The following is a 21,666-nucleotide window of genomic DNA, read 5'->3' as shown; positions in this document are numbered from 1 at the left end:
AGGAGCAACGAGGTTACTAGTATGTCTGCTGGTAATATGGTAGAATATAAAAGGTTCCCCGGTAATAATAAAAGGGCACGCATATATATCAAGGTTATAATAAGGTTGTTTCGATTGAAAAGTCGAAGTTGATTTGTTGGAGCTGTGACAAAATTAGCTATCTCGAACAGGAGTTGCAAGGTTATTTTCGGTAATAATAACACTAAAGGAATTAGCACAACTACGTGTTAAACGTTTACTCAGTTTCTGAGAGTTTTTCAGATGCATAACTAAATGCATCAATCTTTTCTCCCGTAGATGAAGTGCGGTTGGTTCATCTTCTCGATTGAGGTGTTTTCAAGGATCATGAAAGGCTTGAACGCGGATTATAATTGTCAAGATACAATGAGATTTGAGATGAAATCAAGTGGCAAACTTGAAGAATTGTTTAGTTTCATATGTTATAATCAATATTTTAATTCATTTTAATTATCCAATCATATTAGTCCACAGTCAATAGTCCACAGTTGACAGTCCAATAATTCATATACAGTTTAATATATATAATATACGAATTAATTAATTCGTATCGTGACCCGTGTACCTGTCTCAGACTCGATCACAACTCAAATTATATATATTATTATAGAATCAACCTCAACCCTGTATAGAGAACTCGATCATTACTGCATATAGAGTGTCTATGGTTATTCCAAATAATATATATAGATGCGTCGATATGATATGTCAAAACCTTGTATACGTGTCCCGATATTTAAAGCGCGTAAAATATATAACAGAAATTAAATGACGATACATAAAATTGCGAGAATTAAAATTACGATTATTAAATTGCGATAAATAAATTGCGATAATTAAAATGTAATATGGAATTAACAGTTAGCTAGGAACAGTTAGCTAGGATTTTGTTAGCGTGAATTCTTAACAATATTCCTTATAGTTAGTTTGTCGTTTCTAACAAATTTTATTTTGTCAAATGTTTTCTTCATTATGCCACTTGTTGGATTCTGTTAGATAAAAATCCACATATGAAATTTGAATGAAAATGGTTATTCTGGGGTGAACGAATACGTATGTCTGTGGATGTAAGTAGGATAGTAAATGATCGTCGAATCAGATTCGAAGAATGTATAGTGTAAATTATTAATGTGGAATCTAAATATTCTTCGTGTATTACCTACCCGTTAAAATATTTTCATCATTAACAGTTTGTACGAAAGAATTTTTAATTACAATCTTTATGAAATTATATATACATATATATTTTCTTCAGATGTAATCATGGATTTAATGAGTCAATATGATATTAAACTCATTTGATTTACCGTTAGAACAAGAATATATAATCTCTAAAACATTAGATATTACATAATCGCCATGTCGAACGAAGATAAATGATGTAGAACGATTCATAGAACTATGATTATACTCGAGGTACAGAATTAGATGTTGAGGCATGGATTGTTGAAACTTGGGTTGTTGGAGGTACTGGTGCCATTGGTGCTGAGGTTGGTGATGTTACCGGTGTTGGTGATACTGCTGGTGCTTGGAAATTGTATACCGTGCTTTCTAAAGTTAATACTCGAGCTCGGAGTTCTCTAACTTCTTCTACTAACCCTGGTTGATTATCAGTGTGAGGTAGAGGTCGGATATCTTCTCTAGTTCCGTTAATGGTAGCTTCAATATGAAAAATTCTTGCAAATAGGGCATAAACGGTGTTGCGAACGGGTTCGCCGGTGAGCGGATCAAGTACTCCAAGGTTAGGTGGTAGATTCGATTCATGATATGGAGTACCTTCTTCCTTTCTCCATAGGGTGAGTATGTCGCGAACCCACCCCCATTTTCTCCAGTAATCACGGTAGTTGATTGGTTGGTGTGCTCCTGTCACGCTATCTTCGGAGTCAGAGGAACTTGGTCGATTCGTAGAGGCCATCTTACACGATCTCAGGAAAGATTTTTTATTTTTTTTTGTATGAAGAGTTTAGTGACAGCAATTGATAGTTGGATGGTATTCTCAATGCATAATTTTCATAGATATATATAGTACCAGGATCCCTTAAATTAAGGAGAAATTTACGAGAGATATCAGGCAAGGTCTATAGTAACAGATACGCTAAGATATGAATTGTTAGATACGCTAAGATATGAATTTTGTCTATACACTATTCATACAGTCAATGCAGTAAAACGTGTCTAGACTATGAATAATGAGTAGGTAATTTCCTAAGGATGATAAGTAGATGATTTCCGACAAAAATGATAAGCAAAACTTTTGACATGCAGACACGGTTGAAGTCCAGACTCACTAATGCATCCTAATGACTATCAGTTAGATACACTAATGCAAGACCTGGTTCGCTAAGACCACCGCTCTGATACCAACTGAAGCGACCCGTCCTAATCCATCCGGACGAAGTCCATATCGATTATAAACGATTCACAATAGTTGATTACATCGCGAGGTACTTGACCTCTATATGATACATTTTACAAACATTGCATTCGTTTTTAAAAGACAAACTTTCATTTCATCTAAAGTTGACAGGCATGCATCCCATTTCATAATACATCTAACTATAATTGACTTAATAATAATCTTGATGAACTCAACGACTCGAATGCAACGTCTTTTGAAATATGCCATGAATGACTCCAAGTAATGTCTCTAATATGAGTTAATGCACGGCGGAAGATTTCTTTCATACCTGAGAATAAACATGCTTTAAAGTGTCAACCAAAAGGTTGGCGAGTTCATTAGTTTAACATAAATAATCATTTCCATCATTTTAATAGACCACAAGATTTTCATATTTCAATTCTCATAAATATACGTCCCATGCATAGAGACAAAAATCATTCATATGGTGAACACCTGGTAACCGACCTTAACAAGATGCATATAGAATATCCCCATCATTCCGGGATCCTCCTTCGGACATGATATAAATTTCGAAGTACTAAAGCATCCGTTACTTTGGATGGGGCTTGTTGGGCCCGATAGATCTAACTTTAGGATTCGCGTCAATTAGGGTGTCTGTTCCCTAATTCTTAGATTACCAGACTAAAAAAGGGCATATTCGGTTTAATAATCTAGCCATAGAATGTAGTTTCATTTACTTATGTCTATTTCGTAAAACAGTTATAAAAATTGCGCATGTATTCTCAGCCCAAAAATATAAAGGGTAAAAAGGCAAATGAAACTCACACATATAATTATTGTAAAACAGTTAATAAAATATTTGCATGTATTCTCAGCCCCAAAAATGTAAAGAGTAAAAGGGGAGCAAATGAAACTCACCTAATGTATTTTGTAGTAAAAATACATATGACAATATTGAACAATGCAGGGTTGGCCTCGGATTCACGAACCTATATCATTTGTTTATTCATTAATACATGTAATCGTAATCAAACAATTTCATATATTATTTATTTAATTTGTATATATATTTGAAAATGATTATTATTTATATAGTTATACAAATATATATTTATGAAGAATACTTAATTTGTTTTATATGAATATTTATATAAAAATTGTTAATATAATTAATATATACTTATGATCTTAATAATATCCTTAACTTTTTTTTTCAATAAAATCTTAATATTAGTTATAATAAATGATGATTTTATTAATCATTTTGATGCTAATAATAATAATGGTAATACTAATAATAATAATAGTGATAGTAATAATAATAATAATAATAATAATAATAATAATAATAATAATAATAATAATAATAATAATAATAATAATAATAATAATAATAATAATAATAATAATAATAATAATAATAATAATAATAATAATAATAATAATAATATTTATAATAACACTTAGGTTACTAATGATAATAATAATGCTTATACTAGTAGTAAAATGATACTTTGATAATTTTTAAATATAATGATACTTTATTTTAATTATGTAAGGATAATAATAATAACAGTGTTAGTAATAATAAATTTTAGCATAAACTTCGTGATAAATTTGTAACCTATATCTATAGTTCCTATCACTTAAAATTATAACTATTTTTATAATTATAATAACAATAATAGTAACATTAATAATAATACTTTATACTTGATAATATTAACTATAACAATTTTATTATTAATGGTAATCTTAATAATAATACTTTTATTAATAATAATTCCTAATTGTTTCTAATACTAATATCAATGATAATAATAGTAATTCTAAGAGTAACACCTTTATTACTAAAGCGAATAATGATAATAATTATAATACTAGTAAAAATGATGATAACAATAATACTAAAAATAATAATATTAGTAATGATAATACTAATAAGTTTTGAATTCTAATTATTATACTTTTAGTAATTTTGATAATAACATTCACATTATTGATATTAGTGATAACAAATTAATATGATAATAATAACATAACTCATAATAATAATAATATATAAACATAGTACTAACAATAATAATAATTATAGAGATAAAATAAAGTGTATACTCCTTCATAAGCCTTTTGTAAAAAAAAAAAAATTGTCCACGACGGGACTCGAACCCGAGACCTCTCGCTACCCCGTCACCTCACTTAACCATTTGGCTATGTCAGTCTTTCTGAATTAAACCCAAGACCTTTTCTTATAAACCGATTATATTTCTGTTATATTCTCCTTCTTCATCATCAAGCATAACTCAACTCAGGAACATAACCAATTAACAACAATTAATCCTTTTGATTCTAGAACTCTCAACTAAATAGAAATACTTATATGTGATTAATTGATTTAAAAAACAAAAAAAAAATAGTAAGGAGCTGCTTCTACTGCTCATCGCTTGTTTAAAGGAGAAGAAAAATTGATTTTGCTATTTAGGTTGTTATAGGCAAAGGTTATAAGACAAAACGTGTTTCAAATCATCCTTAAAAGCTATAAAAATTATCAATTTAACTTAACTCACAGAAGAAATTCCGAATTCGTTCATGAACACCAGTTTAACTTTTAAATCCAAAAACTTTGACTCCAAAATTAATCCTTGATTCTGAAAATTAATACTGGAAACTTTGCAGATAGTTTACATAGATGAATCCTAACAAAATCGCATTAATGGATTTTTGAAAATCATTATTAAATCGGGCTTTTAAATAAAATGTGAAGAACAGGGTAGTTTTTTCTTCTCTTCCCCTTTTCTGATTGAATTCGATAATTGGGAGGCTGTAATGAACAATTGGAGTTTGTAATTGGTAATGTATGTCGATTGGTAATAATTAACAACGAAATTGGCCAAGTTTTATATCAACTAGGATTTGACAGAAAGTTTGAGCAGGTACCGAAAAGAAATAAAAAAATTAAAAGATGATTAAGACTCCAAACAGATTTTGGTTGCTTCTGTTGGAGTTGGAATCGATTGTAATAATCTTAGAGACAGAAACAAGTATCAGTTACAGCATGAAAGTGATATGCAACTGAATTTGATTCCAAATTTGTATATATATATATATATATATATATATATATATATATATATATATATATATATATATATATATATATATATATATATATATATATATATATATATATATATATATATATATATGATATATGATTTTATATAAATAATATTCATAATTTAATAATTCTAATTGTATTAATATTAATCAAAATACTAATAATAATAACAATAAAATTGATAATAATAATAATAGTAATAATTATAATATTAATACTAATCATAAAAATGATATTAATAATATTCTTAATTAAATTGTGTTATTTTCTATTAACTATAATATGAGTAATATTTTATAATAATAATCATAATACTTCTTAAAGATAATGGTAACAATAATATCTAATTAATAATACAAACAAGATAAAAGATATAACAAGTTACAAGTATCAAATTTCATAAAAGTAATAATATTATAATACCAATAATAATATTAATTTTAATATAAATAATAATGAGAGTAATAATAATAATGATATTGATATATCACTATATCTAAACTGTAATTATATTCAATATATTAATATTACATATGTCATTTACTATTTATGTATATAATCATATATTCTGAGCATTTAATATTTATACAGTTTATAAATGTTATAACATACATACATCATTAATTATGTATAGATTCATATACATATAGATTTGTAATAATAGTAACTTATCTACTCTATTTATAAATTTACATTTTAATTCCAAATGATTAAGTAAATTTCAAAATATTATTTACAATTATATTTATATTTATATTTATATTTATATATGTGTTTAAATATTCATTTACTCATAATTGTTCGTGAATCATCGGGAATGGTCAAAGGTTTAAATGTATCCATGTAAACAGTTCAAAGATTTTGAGACTCAACCTTACAGACTTTTGCTTATCGTGTCGGAAACATATAAAGATTAAAGTTTAAATTTAGTCAGAAATTCCCGGGTCATCACATTAGACACAGGATGTGGAACTCACATTTGCAATTCTATGCAGGGGTTCAAAAGAATTAAACAAGAAGCAGGAACATCAAGTTTCTTCATGGGAAATTGAGCTAAGGTGCACGTAGTAGCTCAAGGAGACTTTATTTTGAAGCTTTCAAGTGGTTTGGAGCTTATTTTGAAAAATGTTTTGTATGCACCCGATTTATCTCGAAACATTATTTCTGTATCCCATTTGAAACAATGTGGTTTTAATCTTAATTTCATTAATGATGATATCCATGTTTCTTTAGATAATGTGTTCTATTTTAAAGCTTCGCCTTTGAATGGTATTTATAAATTGGCTCATGACGACACATCATACAATAGCTCAATGTTCCACGCAAACACCAAGAAACTCAAAAGGGATTTGAGTGATTCCTACTTATGGCATTGTCGCCTTGGTCACATAAACAAGAATCGAATGCATACACTTCAAAAGAATGGACTTTTGAAATCAAACGAACTAGACTCGTTTGATGTATGTGAATCTTGATTACAAGGCAAAATGACTAAAGCACATTTCAAAGGGGCCTATGAAAGGGCTAAGGACTTATTGGGATTAATACATTCGGATGTATGTGGACCCTTCAAGCCCATAACTAGGAATGGTGAAAGATACTTCGTTATTTTCATTGATGACTTCAGTCATTTCGGATATGTCTACTTGTTAAGACATAAGGACGAAACTTTTGAGGCATTCAAAGAGTTCAAAACGAAGTACAAAATCAACTCAATAAGACAATCAAGGTACTTCGTACCGATAGAGGAGGTGAATACCTAAGCTATGCTTTCCAAGATCATCTTAAAAGTTGTGGGATTATCTCGCAACTCACTCCTACTGGAACACCCCAACTTAATGGAGTTTCCAAAAGAAGGAACCGAACCCTAATGGATATGGTTCGATCAATGATGGCTAGAAGCTCGTTACCTCTATCATTTTGGGGTTATGGTCTATGCTCCGCGGCTCGTATTTTAAATATGGCCCCAACCTAGAAAGTGGAACGAACTCCTCATGAGATGTGGTTTGGAAAACCTCCATCTCTTTCATACTTAAAGGTATGGGGATGTGAAGCTTATCCTAAGCGTTACGTCCCTAATAAGTTGAATGCTCGATCCATGAAGTGTATCTTCATAGGATATCCCAAGGATGATATGGGATACTATTTCTATAATCCATCTGAGCAAAATGTATTTGTTGCTCGAAAGGCTGAATTCCTTGAAACTAAGTTCCTAATGGAAGGTAATAGTGAAAGGAAGATAGATCTTGAAGAGGTTCAAGATCAAGTAGATGATACACAATTGTTTGACACTAGCACTCAACATGAAAATGTTGAGAATGATCAAATGGATGATCAAAGTATACAAGACATTCGTAGATCTGGTAGGATTAGTAATCCTCCTGAGTAATATGGATTTCTCATGGATGGTTGCTATGTGGTTAATTTGGATGAACCAACAAACTACCAAGATGCTTTATCAAGGATTGATAAAGATAAATAGCAGGAAGCCATGAACGCTGAGATGCAATCCATGTATGACAACCAAGTTTGGGAACTTGTTGCACAACCTACTGGCTCAAGGCTAGTTGATTGTAAATGGCTTTTCAAGATGAAAACCGACATACATGTAAACTTGGATACATATAAAGCTAGACTTTTAGCAAAAGGTTTCACTCAAACTCAAGGGGTTGACTATGATGAAACTTTTTCGCCTGTGGCAATGCTGTGACAACCTGGAAATTTCCAACCAAATTTAAACTTTATCTTTATATTATTCCGACACGATAAGCAAAGTTTGTTAAGTTAAATCTCAAGAATTTTAAATTGTGTTCATACATTCATTATAACCTCGACCAAATTCCGACGATTCACGAACCGTTATATATAAATAAATATGTATATATATGTATATATATATATTATAACTTGAGAATATTAATAAAGTATTAAACGTATAATACTTTACATGAACGTATTTGTTTCAATATGTTTATCGATGGAATTAGAAGATAATATCAAATGATTTATTTATCAGATACATTATGATATCATTACGGGTCTATGTTATGAGGTCCACTGTGATTTAAGAAATCTATTCTTTTTGACAACATTCGAAAAATGGTAAAGTGATTTATAAGTAAGAACGTGAAGTGTAAATAACTTAGATGTTAGATATCGACAAGTTAAGTAACTCGACATTTTTCATTAAGATGATTTCATACGTTTATTTAACCTTTGAACTTTATCCCATGCTTCACCAACAAACTGTAATTTAAAAACTTGAAACCTATTATGAATATATATGATTCTACTTTTCTAAAACATTTTATGATATATAACGATTTCCATTATTTTAACCTTTAAACAAAATGATTCTTAAAAATATATTTGGTTTTGGAAAACAAAATTATTATATTTATTTGATTTAGTTTCAAACGTACAAAAACGTTTTCAGTTTAAAAAGAACTTTATTATTAAAACTTATATAACTTTTATAAATATCTAGAACCACTTTTGACAACTCATTACTTAACCAGTATGATAAAGATAATGATATTTATATTTTATTTTATTAAATATATATAACGATTTAAATTAATATTATATATATTTATACGCGTATTATACGTACATAGTTTTATACTTTTACCATACTTAAACTTTACCTTTACTTTATTTTTACTTTACTTTAACTTTAATAATTCACTTTAATAATTCATACTTTAATAATTCATACTTTAATAATTCACTTTAATAATTCATACTTTAATAATTTACTTTAATAATTCATACTTTAATAATTTACTTTAATAATTCATACTTTAATAATTCACTTTAATAATTCAAAAATCTATTATAAATAGAATTCATTAGGTTTCATTATTTCATAGAAACTTGAAAATATTTTTCTCTAAACTCTAAACTCTCTCAATCGATTTACATATATATATTTACTCCGTATTATTTCAAGATATTATTAGTATACATAAAATATTACATCAGAGTGCTGTCCGAGTGATTTCGAAATTATTTTTCGAGTGGGATTGGATTAAGGAAATTATGGCTTATAGCTATGGAGGTGATTGGGTATGGTTCATGGGTATGCTCGTGAGGTCAATATAGTGTTTATCATCTCCGTTGTGTCTACGTACCTTTCCTGCAATATTGAATCTCAATATTGATATGTGAGTACTCATAATTTAACTTTTACATACTAATAGTGTATCCCTGACTAGTGCCCGAGTATATAGGATTATGCATGTTTGTACTTTTGATATTGCCTTTAGTTAGGTTATGTTGAATCCTGAATTAGTTATATATGCGACTGAGATAAGGTATAAGATATGCATGTCGTTGGAAAGCTAGTGAAAAATTAAGAACTTTTCATTTAGATATCGAATGATTTCGATGAACGGATTTGAAGTTATAGTCCATCGAATTTTTGTATTATTATTAAAAATGATTATTATTATCATCGTTATTATCGTCGTTCTAGTTTTATCTTTTTATTATTATTATTATTATTATCTTTATCAATAAAAGGATTTATCATTAAAAAATGTTATTGTTTTTTATTATTACTATCGTTATTATCGTTAAAGTTATAATTAGTATTTTTATTATTATCCAATTATTATTATTATTATTATTATTATTATTATTATTATTATTATTATTATTATTATTATTATTATTATTATTATTATTATTATTATTATTATTATTATTATTATTATTGGTATTATTATTATTATTATCATTATTAATATATATATCATTATTTAAAAATGGTTATTGTTATTGTTATTATTATTATTACTATATTATCATTAAGATAATTATTAGTATTATCGTTAATAATGTTATAGTAACTATCATTATTAATATTAGTGTAATTAAAACAAATATTTGTAACACCTAATTATTTTGATTACTATTATAAAAGACGATTAAAAGCTATTAAATGAAACGATTAGGAAATAATGGGTAAGAGTATCATGATGAAATTAAAATATTATAAGATATTGATTTAGATAAAATTATCGTTCTTATTATTTTTATCATTACTATTATTATTAAAATTATCGTTAGTATTAAAACTATCATTTTAACAAAAATTATCATTTTAATAGAAATGTCATTGTTACTATAAAATATCATTATTATTATTATTATTTTAAATAGAATTATTATTTTAAAGATAATATTAAAAATTATCGTAAATATTAAAGTTATCATAATTAGAATTATCGTTTTATCATAATGTCATCTTAGTAATTCTAAATATTGATATTTTTATAATAATAATTATTATTACAAAATAATACACATTTTACATACTATCATTATAGATATTATTTTATCAAATAAATATTTGATACAAACATATTTTACTACGTGTAATAACTTACTTTAATAATACCTATCATATTATCTTTATAATATTAAATGAACCCTATAAATTTTATTACTTAATATATATAAAAGTATATTTTATTATATAAATATAATATAAAATTTTATTTATTAATAAATAAATTATATTATTTACTCTAATAAATCTTTTAAAAATATTTAAAAATATAAAACGACGATATTTAAACTATATATTAATCATGTATGGATTTTTGGAAATTATTTTGAGTCAAATTTACTTTTGTTGACTTTTGCATATTAGTCTCGAGCATTAGGATTGTGGTACACTATGACTTGACCTAATTTGTTAGAAAAATATTGACCAACACATAAATATATATAATTAATTTAGGTTCGTGAATCCGAGGCCAACCTTGCACTTGTTCAATGACGTTATATGTATTTTTACTACGAAATACAGTATGGTGAGTTTCATTTACCTTTTTACCCTTTATATTTTTGGGACTGAGAATACATGCGCTTTAATAAATGTTTGACGAAATAGACACAAGTAATTGAAACTACATTCTATGGTTGAATTATCGAAATCGAATATGCCCCTTTTTATTAAAGTCTGGTAATCTAAGAATTAGGGAACAGATACCCTAATTGACGCGAATCCTAAAGATAGATCTATTGGGCCTAACAAACCCCATCCAAAGTACCGGATGCTTTAGTACTTCGAAATTATATCATGTCCGAAGGAGGATCCCGGAATGATAGGGGATATTCTTATATGTATCTAGTTAATGTCGGTTACCAGGTGTTCACCATATGAATGATTATTTTTTGTCTCTATGCATGGGACGTATATTTATGAGAACTGGAAATGAAATTCTTGTGGTCTATTAAAATGATGGAAATAAATGATTATGATAAACTAATGAACTCACCAACCTTTTGGTTGACACTTTAAAGCATATTTATTCTCAGGTGTTAAAGAAATCTTTCGCTGTGAATTTGCTCATTTTAAAGATATTACTTGGAGTCTTTCATAGCATATTTCGAAGAACGTTGCATTCGAGTCATTGAGTTCATCAAAGATTATTATTAAATCAATTTATAGTTGGATAGTGGATATTATGAAATGGTATGCATGCCTGTCAATTTTTGATGTAAAGAAAGATTGTCTTTTAAAAACGAATGCAATGTTTGTAAAATGTATCATATAGAGGTCAAATACCTCGCAATGTAATCAACTATTGTGAATCGTTTATAATGTATATGAACGGGTCCTTTCAGTTGGTATCAGAGCGGTGGTCTTAGCGAACCAGGTCTGCATTAGTGTGTCTAACTGATAAGTCGTTAGGATGCATTAGTGAGTCTGGATTCGACTGTGTCTGCATGTCAAAAGTTTTGCTTATCATTTCTAGTCGGAAATCATCTGCTTATCATCCATAGGAAATTACCTGCTTATCATTATTAGTCTAGACACGTCTTGCTACATTAATTGCATGAGTAGTGTATAGACAAAATTCATATCTTAGCGTATCTGCTAAATCATATCTTATCGTATCTGTTACTTTAAACTTTGCCTGACATATCCCGCAAATTCCTCCGTAATCAATGAAATCTTTTGATCTCTATATATAGATATCCTATGTAAATAGAATACCACCCAATAACCGAAAAATCATTTTTATATCGAAAATCCTTTATCCAATAGTACGAAATGGAATTTGTCATCAGTTCAAGTCACTCGAATTCCGAAATGGAATCTCACTCAAGCTCCGAAAGCAGTGTGACCGGAATGGATCAACCAATCAGACATCACCTATTCTGGATGAATTGGGGATGGGTTCGTAGCCTCCTCAATCATTGGAAACAAGAAGAAGGCGATCCTTTCCATCCACCACATTGCCCTCTTGGCGAAGAACCTGAAGCACTTACCGGCGAACCTGTTCGAGACACCATTTTCTCTCTCATTTCCAGGGTATCTCGTCACGATTATATACTACATCAAATTCTAGATTTTATTTATACGCTCGTTCCGACCGACAATCATCCTGGAATAATAGAAGAAGTCAACGAACTTCGCGCTCGGGTAGTGGCTTTGGAGAATATGGTGCAGAGATTAAAAACACCAGCAGCAGCACCAGCAGCATAACCAGTACCACTATCATCAACGCTAACAGTACCATTACCACCTCCAACCACAACCGCATTGTAAACCTCAACTTCACAATCTATCCCACGAGCATCAACGTCATACGCACCATAGATACCAAGGAGTACCAACAACAATAAATGACGAAGTATTAATTCATAACTTCATTGGAGAAACATTCTGCGGCGATTATATAATCTCTAAAGTCTTAGAGATTATCTAATCTAGCCCTAACCATAAATCAGTTAAGCGAACCAAAATGATAGAAGGAAGAGTAGAAACCCTGATAAAAATGGTGTGTGATTAACAAGTTAAACTTGTTTTACCAACAGCATCAACAGTACCGTCAACGTCACCAGCATCGTCAGTACAGTCAACATCAGAATCAACAGCACCTATAACATCACAAACTCCGTCAGTTCAAGAATCACTGTGGACATAATTACGAATCAATAACGTGTATATTGTATCAACAAGTTATGAAGAATTAACTCATTCCCTCTGAAGAAATTATATATATATATTTTGAAATAAAAAATAAATCTTTCCGTGCTAAGCTATTGTGTGTGAATTATAACTACTCGGTTAATTCATATTACAAATATGCAATAATGTACATCCCTCGCCCGCGACTTAACCATCGTTAACTACAATCTCTGTCTCAATTCAACAAATTCCAATTCCTAATAAATCAAGTGTATATTTGATTTTACACTTCATCATTGATGTAACCGAAACTTTTCAGATAACATCATTCGTACTTTGCGAAGTTCACAAGAATTTAACGAAAACCAACATCACATCTCAACAAATAACGAAGTATTGATTCATAATTTCAATATTATTGAAGAAATACTTATGTAACCTCTAAAGCCTTCAAGGAATTATTCAATTCTAGTTCCAACCGTAAATCGAATGAGTTTAATTTAGTATTAACTGTAACGACCCGTAAATTTCCGACCAAATTTAAACCTTAATCTTTATATGTTTCTGACACGATAAGCAAAATCTGTAATGTTGAGTCTAGAAAAGTTTGAAATCTATCAGTTACCCTTTGACTAATTTCGACGATTCACGAACAGATAATTATAAATAGATTTGTGTGTATTTAAAAATATATGAATATATAAATATTATGTGTATTATTATTAAGTAATATTAACACTAATATTAGTAAATAGATTGTTATTATTATTATTATTATTAGCAAATAATACAATTTATTATTGTTATCATCATTACTTTTATAATTAAAATTACCATTATTTATAATAACACGTAATTAATCATATTGATATTGATAATAATGAATAATACTATTATCATAATTGTTAATGTAACTACTAAATTATCATTATTTTTCTTTAAGGATTATCATATTTAATATCAAAAATAATATCTTTTATTACCATTTTCATTATTTATTATTATTATTATTATTATTAACATTATTATTATTAATTTTATCATTAATATTTGCATTTTTGATATTATTAACAAAATTAATAAATAAGTATTATTAATAATACATTTATTAAATTATTAGTAATTAATCATATAAAATAAAAAGATAAATAATAATAATATACGGGTAACTGTTATCAATTCTTGTAACTATCTGTTCTTCTGTTTACATGTGAGAAATTGTCTAATTTTTTTTTACAAGTCATTCTCAATCACTTTTAAAACGGGAATTGTTCATTGTATATATGTATCACTCTTTCTCTATATATTCGTAAGCACATATACATAAACAATGAGAATTCTTTCCTCTTGCTATCATCTTCGACCCGTAACACCACCGAAGCCTCCATCACCACTCGAGCTCTTTCTGTTTTTATTTGTATGTACACCTACGAACTAAACCACAACCAATCACTGTCAACAAACCATCACTTAGCTAATGTTGTACAGGCTATTGCAACCTCTATTCATTTCTGTTTGAACCCACAACGAATACCAGCAAATACCTTCTTCGATCTGGACGGCTAAATTGCTGTATCTTTCTGTTTCATTCAGTCAAACCATCACAACCTTCGAACCACTATCACCCACTACTAGATATCGACCACCTTCACAAATGAAACAAACCATAAACAAACACCACCAATCACCACCGTACGAACCGTTTTTCTGTTTCATCTAAACCGCTGCTACGTTCGTTTCTGTTTCTTTCGATGAACAAGGCAACCACGAACAACCTACCTGCAAATCGATCCTGTACATACGTTTGTTTCTGTTTTACTCACGAGACTAAAAGCCAACCGAAAAGAAAACTGGCAGTGGAATTATGAGCTGTGAAGATAAAAAAAAAAATATAGAGTGCGTTGTTTGCTCTCCCCAAAATATCCCTTTTTCATATAAGATGTCGGCTGGGATTTTTTTTCTTTAAAAATCGAAACACCGAAACCCTATTTGGGGTATAACTTGAACTTGTTAAAATAGATTTTGGTTTTGGGCCGTGTTTCAATTAAGTGTATTACCTGGGCCGGATAGGAATTTAATTGGACTTACAACTTGGATGATTGGGCCGAACAGAAATACGGAACATATAGTTTATAATCTGGGACTAATCATGAAAGTATGGATTAGTTGCGTGGTTTAGGGTGTTTGCATGTATCCAAAAGGTTGCGGGTTCGATTCTAGTTGGTGATAATTCTTTTTAGAAACCGATTTTGAGGTAGTTTTTATTTTTAGTTATACTTATTATGGTTATTAATAAAGTTATTAATATTATAAATATAATTATTATTATAATTATTGATAGAATTAGTATTATAACTAGTATTATAATCACTATTATTATAAGTATCATAAATGTTGTTAACATTATAATTATAAGTATTACATTTATTTTTACTATTATTATAAGAATTAATTATAATATTTTTATTAAATTCAAAACTATAATATTATTATCATGGATAGATTTACAATACAAATTAGTATCATTTTTGTAAATATTAGTAATAGCATCTTTTTATAAATAATAGAACTGTAATATTAACATAAATATTATTATTTGTATTATTATTAATATTATTATATAAAATACTAAAGTCAGCATTATAATTATCGTTACTACTAAAAATTAATATTTTTACAAGTATAATTATTAGTATCATTGTTTTTATCACAAATAAAAATTTTAAATGGCCTCATTAATGTTATAAGTAAAAAAATTATATAAATAATGCACATAACTTAACAATATTAATATATCTTCATATAAAATGAAAATATATATACATAAAACTTATTAATCTAATATACATATATATATATATTTATTCGATTACAAATACGTGTGCTAATATATATATACAAATGATATAGGTTCGTGAATCCGAGGCCAACCTTATACTTAATCAATGATGTTATATGTATTTTTACTACAAAATACATTAGGTGAGTATATAGTCCCACTTTTAAACTCTAAATATTTCGGGATGAGAATACATGTATTTTATGTTTTACGATATGGACACAAGTAACTGAAAAATATGTTCTACGTTGAGTTGTACCACTGGCATACTTCCCTGTAGCTTGGTAACTAATATTTACAGCGGTATTGTAAACGCGAATCCTGTTGATAGATCTATCGGGCCTGACAACCCCAACCGGACTGGACGACCAGTATTCAACGGTTGCACAGTACTTCGTTTCGTGACTACACTCGGTACAGTGTAGTAAGATTTCATAATAAAGGGAATATGCGACATGATTAAATGTTAAGTATGGTTACCAAGTGCTCAACCACTTAGAATATTTTTATTAAAATGTTTGTATATGAAATCTTGTGGTCCATAGTTGTTACGCTGCTAGCATCAAACCTATATATCTCACCAACTTTATGTTGACTTTTTAAAGCATGTTTATTCTCAGGTACGAATTAAGTCTTCCGCTGTGCATTTGCTCAATTTAAGGACATTACTTGGAGTCGACCATCGCAATGGGACCAAATGTTGAAGATATCGTCCGGATGGATAAGGACGGGTCTTTACAGGTGGTATCAGAGCTTTGGTCTTAGCGAACCAGGTCTTGCATTAGTGTGTCTGACTAGTAGTTGTTAGGATACATTAATGAGTCTGGACTTTGACCGTGTCTACATGTCAAAAGTTTTGCTTATCATTTCTAGTCGGAAATCATCTGCTTATCATCCTTAAGAATTGCCTTCTTAGTATTCTTAAGTCTAGACACGTCTTACTGCATTTGGTGCATCGATAGTGTATAGACAAAATTCGTATCCTAGCGTATCTGTTGCTATATACATTGCCTGACGAATTTCAAAGATTCTCCGTAATTCACGGGATTTTGAGTATTATAAATACATATGTAAATTATGTATTGAAGAATACCAAACCCAACTCCTATAATCTATTCCAAACCAAAAATTCATTTCCCCGACTGCACAAGATGAACTCCGCGTCCAGTTCGAATTCCTCCGACTCTGACAGCTACGCTGATATGGATTTCCATTTGGGCTCCGAAGGCAGCGTCACTGGAATGGATCAACCAATTTCTCATCATCTATTCTGGATGAATTGGGGATGGGTTCGTAGTATACTAAATTATTGGAGACAAGAAGAAGGTGATCCCTTTCACCCACCGAATTGCCCCATTGGCGACGAACCTGAAGCACTTACCGGCGAACCTGTTCGAGAAACCATTTTCTCTCTCATTTCTCGAGTATCTCGTCACGATTATATCCTATCCCATATTTCGGATCTTGTTCATTCGCTCACTCCAACCGCCAATCATCCTGGTGTACTAGCAGAAATTAACGAACTTCGCGCTCGTGTGACGGCTTTGGAGAACACGGTGCGAAGGTTACAAACACCAGCAGCAGCACCAGCAGCATAACCAGTACCGTTAACAACATCAACCTCGCAATCTTCAGTACCAGTAGCATCATCGACGTCAACGACAACATCAGCATCAACACCAACCGTATCATTACCACCACCAACAATCACATCCGCACCACGTACCTCAACATCATCATCTGAACTTCGAATATGATCTTTGTTCTACATATCATTCTACACCGATTACCTCTTCTTTACGTATCGTTCTTCGTTCGACATGACGATTATGTAATCTCTAATGTTTTGGAGATTATGTAATCTAGTAATAACGATAAATCAAATGAGTTGAATATTTTATTGACTCATTAAATTCATAGTTACCTCCGAAGAAAATATATATGCAAATATATTTTCATAAAGATTGTAATTAAAAATTTCATTCGTACAAACTGTTAATGATGAAAATATTTTAACGGGTAGGTAGTACCCGAGGAATATTTAGAATTCACATTAATAAGTTACACTGTACATTCTTCGAATCTGATTCAACGATCATTTACTATCCTACTTACAACTACCGATATACGTATCCGTTCACCACAGAATAACCATTTCTATTCAAATTTCATATTTGGATTTTGACCTATCAGAATCCAACAAGTGGCATAACGAAGAAAACATTGGACAAAAATAAAAAGTGTTAGAAACAAACGAATCAATTAATTGGAATTGTGATAGGATTACACGCTAACTGTTCCGGCTAACTGTTCCCAGCTAACTAATTAACATTTAATTTATCGCAATTTACATTCTCGCAATTTTATTTATCGTCATTTAATTTCTGTTATTTACTTTTACGCACTTTAAATAACGGGACACGTATGCAAGGTTTCGACTTATCATATCGACCCATCTATATATATATTTCGGAACAACCGTAGACACTCTATATGTGAAGGTGGGAGTTGGCTATACAGGGTCGGAGTTGATTCCAAAATATATATATACTTTGAGTTGTGATCGACACCGAGACCGGTACACGGGTCACGATACGTATTATTTAATTCGAATATTATATATTAAATTATATATGAATCATTGAACCATCGGACTATTGGACTGCTAACTTTGGACAATTAAAATGAATTAAATTAAAATATTGATTATAACATATGAAACTAAATAATTCTTCAAGCTTGCCACTTGATTTCATCTTAAACCTCATATGTACCTCGACAATTACAATCCATATTCAAACCGATCATAATTCTTGAAGACACCTCGATCGAGAAGTTGAACCCGCCGCACCTCGTCTACCGAAGAAAAGATTTATGCACCTGAAAAACTCTCGAAACCAAATTCATAGTTTAACACATACCGTGTTGAATTCTTTGTCATTTATTAGCAAAAACAACCCTACAATTCCTTTCCAAGAAGCAAATTTTGTCACAGCCTCACTTTGACTTCTCAGTAAGACTACTCCTACTATAACCTCGATATATATACGTTATTCTTTCGCCATCATTACCGGAGAACCTTTTATATCCCATCATATTATCATCAGCGTTTAATCATCTAAAAATACAATTTTCCTGAAACCATCTTGGTTTGATAACCGATGACCCAGATCCGATAACTTTGAAAATGCTGACAAAGCAGCATGTTGTAGATGGTCTTAATGACCAAAAAGTTGATGATATAAGAAGAAAGTGTTAGAAACGCTCGATAGAAAATTTGGTACTAAAAATCGGATTGAGCAAACAGTGAAGGAGACTCTGAACAAATTACAAGGATTAAACTTGTACATAAAGAATCATGACGATTTTGTAGCAAACACCTTGCTTCTGAATCTAAACCCTTACGGGTCAATCTTCATCATCATCCTTTGACATTAGGAATTCCAAGATATTATCATATCTTTCATTATAAATATCCTCAATATTTCTGAAGATATTTTCACAACTATCCTTATCTGAAAACATTTATCTCTCCGTAACATCTGCGTTACAACATAAAAGAAACTGTGTTAGTTTCTAAGTTCTAAAACCTTCGAGTTTAAAATAGGAATGTTCTGAAGCAGTGTTGGGAACTGATGCATGAATTAGTATAATATAATGAAACTTGATCAACTTCAATATATTACAGTAAGTCATGTTGAGTTCCTAATGGAATGTGATGATTTACAGTACCATCATCATATGTCATGTTACACGGCTCTTACATTCTATCCAATCTCCAAACATATTAGGAACATATCATCTTGATAGTTCTATCTTTTCCAAGATATTCTGGTAATTTGACAAATCAAAATCGTGCCATTACCATCTCTTTCTAAGAGCATTAGCTATGTTCATTCCAAATTTCATACCTACGAATTCCGGACCATTACTCGCTTGACTCGAGGACGGGAAGATATAAAACCCAACAACCACCCAGCATTTTACAAACCGTGTATATCGATGCAGATAGCAATATAGAGGCACGGGAGAACTAAAAACACTATAAATACAAGAGTATAGTAGAAATAAATAGATTCCTTTGGCGGTAGATGGAAAAGAAGAATCACAGATACGAAAGTTAGGAGTATATCAAGAATCAGGACTGGATGAAGCATATTGATGAATGCTTTAAAGTAGGAGTTAAGGAGGAAGAGTAGAAGATGTGAGATATGGAAGATATAGGAAAGAAAGAAGTGGATTTATAGTGAAATATTCGACAGAGAAATCAAAACAGATTGCCGCATTAAATCAAAGAAGATCCTGTTTCCTAAATCGTCGAAAAACCAAATCTTATTATATAAGAATTTCCCTAAATTTCTTAAAATCCGGAAATCAAATCTAATCACGTCATCGGTTAAAACAATTCCATATTTACTCATTTCACTCTTTTGTGATAGCTTTGCTTGTACGCTTCACCAGATCGAATCGTTTTATCCATATCCCTTGATAATGATAAAACTCCATATTTACCTCATATTCGTCATGAAAACATTTCTATTGTTATCCATGACAACCTCTAACAAATTTCGGGGACGAAATTTCTTTAACGGGTGGGTACTGTAACGACCCGTAAATTTCCGACCAAATTTAAACCTTAATCTTTATATGTTTCTGACACGATAAGCAAAATCTGTAATGTTGAGTCTAGAAAAGTTTGAAATCTATCAGTTACCCTTTGACTAATTTCGACGATTCACGAACAGATAATTATAAATAGATTTGTGTGTATTTAAAAATATATGAATATATAAATATTATGTGTATTATTATTAAGTAATATTAACACTAATATTAGTAAATAGATTGTTATTATTATTATTATTATTAGCAAATAATACAATTTATTATTGTTATCATCATTACTTTTATAATTAAAATTACCATTATTTATAATAACACGTAATTAATCATATTGATATTGATAATAATGAATAATACTATTATCATAATTGTTAATGTAACTACTAAATTATCATTATTTTTCTTTAAGGATTATCATATTTAATATCAAAAATAATATCTTTTATTACCATTTTCATTATTTATTATTATTATTATTATTATTAACATTATTATTATTAATTTTATCATTAATATTTGCATTTTTGATATTATTAACAAAATTAATCAATAAGTATTATTAATAATACATTTATTAAATTATTAGTAATTAATCATATAAAATAAAAAGATAAATAATAATAATATACGGGTAACTGTTATCAATTCTTGTAACTATCTGTTCTTCTGTTTACATGTGAGAAATTGTCTAATTTTTTTTTACAAGTCATTCTCAATCACTTTTAAAACGGGAATTGTTCATTGTATATATGTATCACTCTTTCTCTATATATTCG

Source organism: Rutidosis leptorrhynchoides, chromosome 6 (genome assembly GCF_046630445.1).
Source record: "Rutidosis leptorrhynchoides isolate AG116_Rl617_1_P2 chromosome 6, CSIRO_AGI_Rlap_v1, whole genome shotgun sequence".
Classification (NCBI taxonomy): Eukaryota; Viridiplantae; Streptophyta; class Magnoliopsida; order Asterales; family Asteraceae; genus Rutidosis; species Rutidosis leptorrhynchoides.
The sequence above is the reverse complement of the archived record's forward strand: the minus strand, read 5'-3'. Positions refer to the sequence as shown.